Here is a 6,444-nt window from a genome sequence, read left to right as displayed (position 1 = left end):
TGTCGTCTTTTTAATATATTAAGTTGTTTGTTAGCTATATATATGTCGTGTAATGGTTGCGATTTTGTACAGGTTATACAAAAAAATTGTACAGGTTATAACATGTACAAAAAAATTGTACATGTTATAATTTGCACAATGCTAAAATACAAGTTATGACATGTACAAAAGTACCTCATACATCTTATAACGTGTACAAAATATTGCTTATAAATGGTTTTAACTTGTACAAAATTTGAAAACAAAATATGTTTATATTATTACAACACATGCCATTAACTTCAATAATATTTTTGTTATTTTCCATTCATGTTAGTGTGCTGCCTTTTTGATACAATTAATGACCAAATAAATACTTTTAATATTTAATTAATACCTTAAAGGCTTTTAAGATACACATGTAGTCAATAAACATTATTCGGTATTCTCATCTGACATTCAAACAGAAGAAGACTTAGAAGCAATATTTGAAGCAAGTTCTGTAGCCAATAATACTGATAGTGAAGACCCTTTTACAGAGACAGAACATAATACCGACACTGAGAAAACAATGTCAGAGACGGACATTATTACTGACACGAACACTGAAACTGATGGTAAATTCATCATTACAATTGCAAATGGTCATGATTCACCAGATAAACTAACCATTGAGTTAGAAACAGACACAATGGTAATTGAATTAAGTGATGCCAACATGGCTGATAACGCAAGTTTCAGCATGAAACCTACTGGTATACTTCTTCGTAAGAGGGGGCTTTCTGGTGGTGATATTCCTGCTGTCAATACTAGTGAGGGTTTGTCTGAAATTTCAAATATTGACACCAGACGTGCACGAACGAGGGCCCTTTCTGGTCAGCAGGTATACGCTGATGCCTTAAAAAAACAAACTCAAAAACTAGATGAACTGTTCGTTCCCTCCCAAACCCCAAGGCGATAGCGTTATCGTTCCTATTCAGGCCGTTCATTGATAGGGGTCTGCCGATCAGAGAAACATAAAAGGGGTGGTGATGAATGTGAATGAACAATTGGCAGCTATACAATTAGACAAATAAAGGGATACTTGAGTAGAAACCCGGTTTAGTTTTTTGCAAATGCAACTTCATATGTGTCTGAAGTCCACATATGAGTGTGAGAAAAATAGTTTGTAAGTTATCATTGAGTGGAGGGCACGACATTGTGCATTGTCAGTGTAAGAAAGGCATTTGTAAGTCTGGTAGGTGTAAATGTAGGAGAATGAACGTTTTGTGCAACTCAAGGATTCAAATTTATCTGTCTTGTAGCAACAAGTAAAACAAAATTGTTTCTAAAATGTATGAACATGTAGTATTTAATGCATGCTGTAAATAATGCACCTTTTTTTTGCTTTTGATTATCGTTCTTTATTATTTAGTAAATTTCAATCGTGCATGTATATTCTGCTTTATTATTATTTCAAATTTTGTACAGGTTGAAACCACTTTTAAGCAACATTTTGTACATGTTATAACATGTACGGGGTACTTTTGTACATGTTATAACTTGTATTTTAGCATTGTACAAATTATAACATGTGCAATATTTTTGTACATGTTATAACCTGTACAAAATTGCAACTTGTACACGACATATCACGACATATATATATATATATATATATATATATATATATATATATATATATATATATATATATATATATATATATATATGTCGTGTTTATTTACACTTAACACATATGGCCTATAGATAGACAAAAAGGTTGTGAGTGCACACGTTAAAACTGGAATAACCTCACCACATGTTTGCCTGGCTGTACACAAGCACTTGTCTCACCACATGTTTGCGTGGCTGTACACAAGCACTTGTCTCATATGTTGTTTTAACCTATAGTATATAGATCTTATAACATAAACGTATATACAAGGTAAAAATAAATCAGAGACAAATACCTGTGTGGCGGTACCAAGTTAGGTTATCTGGAAGATTTGTTGTTCGTTGATGCTTCTTTAATGTTGTGTTGATGGTTGCTGTAGTCTGTTGCATTGTCGAAAATTTTGGATTATTTCAGTTGCATTTTTTATTTTTAATCTTATAACGGTATATATCTGACATATCTTCGGGGTCTTTAAATTCATGCCTTTATTATGACTCTTTTTTGGTTCTTTATCGGAAGGAAGTAAAATTTTGCTGTGTCTAATAATTGTTTGATCAATATTCCCTGTCCTTTTCATGGAACTATATTGTCTGAACTAAATCTTGGAATTTAATGTTTTTAATTTTCCATATAGTCTTACAAATACCAACATCTTTTGTTTTGCCAGTCTTAAGATCGCAACAATGGTTTGTCGAATATAAGGACGCTATTGAAAAAATACAAAGGAAAAGAATAAATTCTATACATATACAAGGTTTTCAAAAGTTGATATGTACAATAAGTCAAAATACATTAGAACTATTGAAAAAAGGAAGACTGAAATCAACACTAATGAATATATAAGTTGGACAATGTATATGTATGTCTTGTTTTGCGCTTAAGATATAGAGAAACATTTATCTTGTTATAGATCAAACATAACCGTGTTTTTTGTTTGTGTTTTTTTTACTTTTGATATTTTTATTTCCAACAATTACAACATATACATGACATATACGTGACATACCTACAATATAATACATATATGATATATACAACCGGTCATTATTATAAATACATCTTAATTGGAAATATTTTTCATTTTCTTTTGAAAAGACAAATAAAAATAAAAAATATATATATAAAAATTAATAAATAAATAAGATGGAAAAAAACAAAAACAAAAAACAACAACAAAGACAACAAAAACAAAAACAAAAACAAAAAACAAAAAACAAAAAACAAAAAACAAAAAACAAAAACAAAACACAAAAGGAATAACTACTTACATCCCATTTTTGTTTTTCTTAAGTCTAGTCATGATTGACATTACGTCAATCAGACCGCTAAACTTAACGAAAAAACACCAAGTGGTATACTGTAGCAAGTGTCTATAAAACAAGGTTATCTACTACATTAAGGGCATGAGGGGAGGGGGCGGGCATTTAGCACATAAACAATATGGTAAGAAACATTTACAGAAAGAAAAACAATATACTCGCTCCTATTCAGCGCTAGAAAAGGCGTACATACAAAAAGTAACAGGCAGTTACATATCAACAAGTAGGGTTTAGAATACTCTAGTTCAGGGAAGCAATGCGCATGTGCAAGATCGATCGTGATTTTGCGTTATCGACTAATTAGATACGAGATTTGATAAACTGGGGGCATTATCAGTTTATTGATTTACCAGATCGGCATCGTTATTACTGTAGTCATATGCATAATTTATTTTCACATGCTATGGCAAACGAAAATATATACAACATATGACAAATAAAAGGCAGCAGAGAACAGAAGTTACAGAGTATACAATAATATTATGACATTATATGTGATCTACTTTTCCAACCGGCTGCATTTGAATAAATGCATAGTTTTACTGTCAGAGATTTAGAATAAATTATCTAACTTGTGCCGATTTGGCCAAGAATAGTAGAATAAATATAAAATTCTATGCGCACAGATCTATACGTTGGACATGATAAAACAAAATGATATTCGTCTTCCAAAACATTCATATTGCAACATATACAAATTATATTTTCTCTTTGAGTATTCAGATAACGACCAACTTCAACATTTAATCTAAGTGTGCCGCTACGCAATTTTGTTAATATAGATACATTACAATGAAAATCTAAGTATCTTTCAAAACCAAATACTACTTTATATCGTTTATAAATACAAAGTTTGTTACATTCTTCTAAAGCTGAAGATTCCACTGACATATTAAAACAGACTATTTTGACCGTTATGTTAATTAATCTTAATTACAAAAGGAACGGTTAGATATATGTCACCTGACTTTGAATGTTACCTTCACGCAAAAATGGACAGATTCATGCTGTGATGTTCACTTAGCAGATCGTCTGTATATTCAAGAAGGTACAGGTGCTATTTCATTACCATATCTGAGGAACTGATTTTAGGTCATAAAAATAAAAGTCAATCAACACCTAGGCCATATGGTATCATAAAGTTTTACCTTAAACTATTAATCTCACCAGGCGATAGTTAGAGACAATGTATATACCCTTAATAATCGTAATCATGTTCTGACAGTTAGGTACCATTAAAATATATGTTCAAAATGCTAGCCCTGATTGCATGCGTGTATTTACATAAATGTTTTGTGCTTAATTCAAATGCATCGGATATTGACAATTTTTGAAAGGAGGGGGAGATGGGTCGTTCAGCATTTTATTTTGATATATTGTGAAGCATACACAATATTGTATACAGAACATCTAGTTAATTCCAATATATATATATATATAGTTTGGCATTTGATTACATACTTTTAATGCACAGTTCTGTCGTATATTTATTTTTGTGTCAGAAAATTCACGTTAGTAGGTAGAAAAATGATACTAAATGCGATTTTTTTGTTATACTACAATTACTATAGAAAAAAGACCCCCCCCCCCCCCCCCCTAGACAAAAAGAAAACAATTATTGTCGTCTTGTCGAAAGCAAGGAGATTTTTAAGATTTATGAGTGAAATAGCTGCCTACTTGGATCTTTTGACATACATCCTTCTTCTTGACAAGTTTCGCGAAAGCGATACTTAACGATGCTAGGTTCCGTCGTCAGCATTCACGCCGACTAATTCAGCATTTAGGTTCAGTCTGTGGTTAAAGTTTTGTTTTACATCAAAATCGTTGTCAAACATAATGGAATTTCGGGAAATTGGGAGCTTCTTTCTGTCCAAAATACAGTATCCAGGGCAAAATTTTGCAGATATTTATTTTCATTTTTCCGTAGTTTACTACTAGATGGACTTCGTTTTTCCTGAACAGTTAATTTCATGTTTTGTCTGAAGTAAAGGTTTTCGTGCAGTCGTCAATAACCGTTTTGTTTAATCGTCCAGTTACAAGTTAAATGCATATCCATGCAGGTCAAGATCATGATAATGATATATGAATGTTGAAACTATTTTGTTCTACATTGCGCTGGACTTTCACTCGTGTGTTCAAAATGCAACAGTCAGAGTAAAGACATTTATATATCTTATAAGTGGGTGCGGCTTTTTTGCTAAGATTTTAATTCCATATGACGATCTGTAGCTATTTGATTTTATGGGAACTTTATATTTTTATTATGGTTTGAACAAGGAACGTATATACTGTACCAAGGTTTAACGGTCAGATTATTTATATAATATTGAAAACACAACATTTATGAAGCCATGATGTTTATTTTTTATTGAATACAGATCGCATAATATCATTCATTACGATTATGTGTTATGACCAGCAACAACTTTCAAAAAGCTCCGTCTTACATGACAATCATATGGTTTAGATTGTTTATCTATATTCTCCCGAAAAAAAGGCTAAAGAGAATAAATTATGTAGTGTCACCATTGTATGCTATATTGTTTTGGCAATTAATGCCATTACGCCAGCATGTTTCTGGAAATTATTCTCAATCAACAAAAAATTATATTTCTGCACATAAACTTCTTCAAAGTTCTTAACGGCTTCCAGGGACTTGAAGGACCTCGTTCCTTCTTTTTCAAACATTTCGTTTTGGCTTTTTGCTAGCAGTAATTTCAATTTTCTTTTCCAATTTTCTCCCGTAATTTTTAAACACTATGTCCCGAAATTTTTCAAAATATTACTTATTTTACTTTATTACACATAAACATAAACAAACAAAAAACAGATGACACTCAACGACTTCACAGGTAAACGGGAAAGCGGCAGGCATCCTAATAAACGACTATTAAACACCGAATATTGATGTGTACCATATATGACTTTGCTCCCAGTTCAACCAAATCTCGTATATTCTCGCATGAGTTTTAATTAAACGCTTGACCCACTCAGAATTCTAGGTCGCGAACAAGCTTTCCCTGAACTACTGTATTGAAACAATATTTCTGCTTGATTGTATCTTTGATAACGGGATTGTGCAATATGAAATACTTTTCTTATAAGAAATGTTCTTTTCTCTGCGGATTTAAATGATACAAATAGTGAGAGATGTATTTTCCTAATAATGTTTTAAAGTAGTCTAATGACTAAAATCAGTTTAACTTGGGTATTCAAAAATACGGAATTTCTTCTTTTATAGATACTAAATCTTGCTATACTCATAATAAAATTAGCGAAATAAAAATTAAAACCGTTACTTCTCTTAAAAAAACATAACCATCGCTTGGTCAAAATCACGTGTATTTACAAAGGTATCATCAACAGTAGCCATCGTTCTTAACCAATAGACCTCGAACTCACACTAATTGGTTGAATGATTGGCTGGTTGGTTAAAATGGAAATATCGGAATCATGTAACTGGGCAGGTGGCGAACTGAGAAAAAAAAT

Source organism: Mytilus galloprovincialis, chromosome 2, assembly GCF_965363235.1.
Source record: "Mytilus galloprovincialis chromosome 2, xbMytGall1.hap1.1, whole genome shotgun sequence".
NCBI classification, from domain to species: Eukaryota; Metazoa; Mollusca; class Bivalvia; order Mytilida; family Mytilidae; genus Mytilus; species Mytilus galloprovincialis.
Note: the sequence above shows the minus strand (reverse complement) of the source record.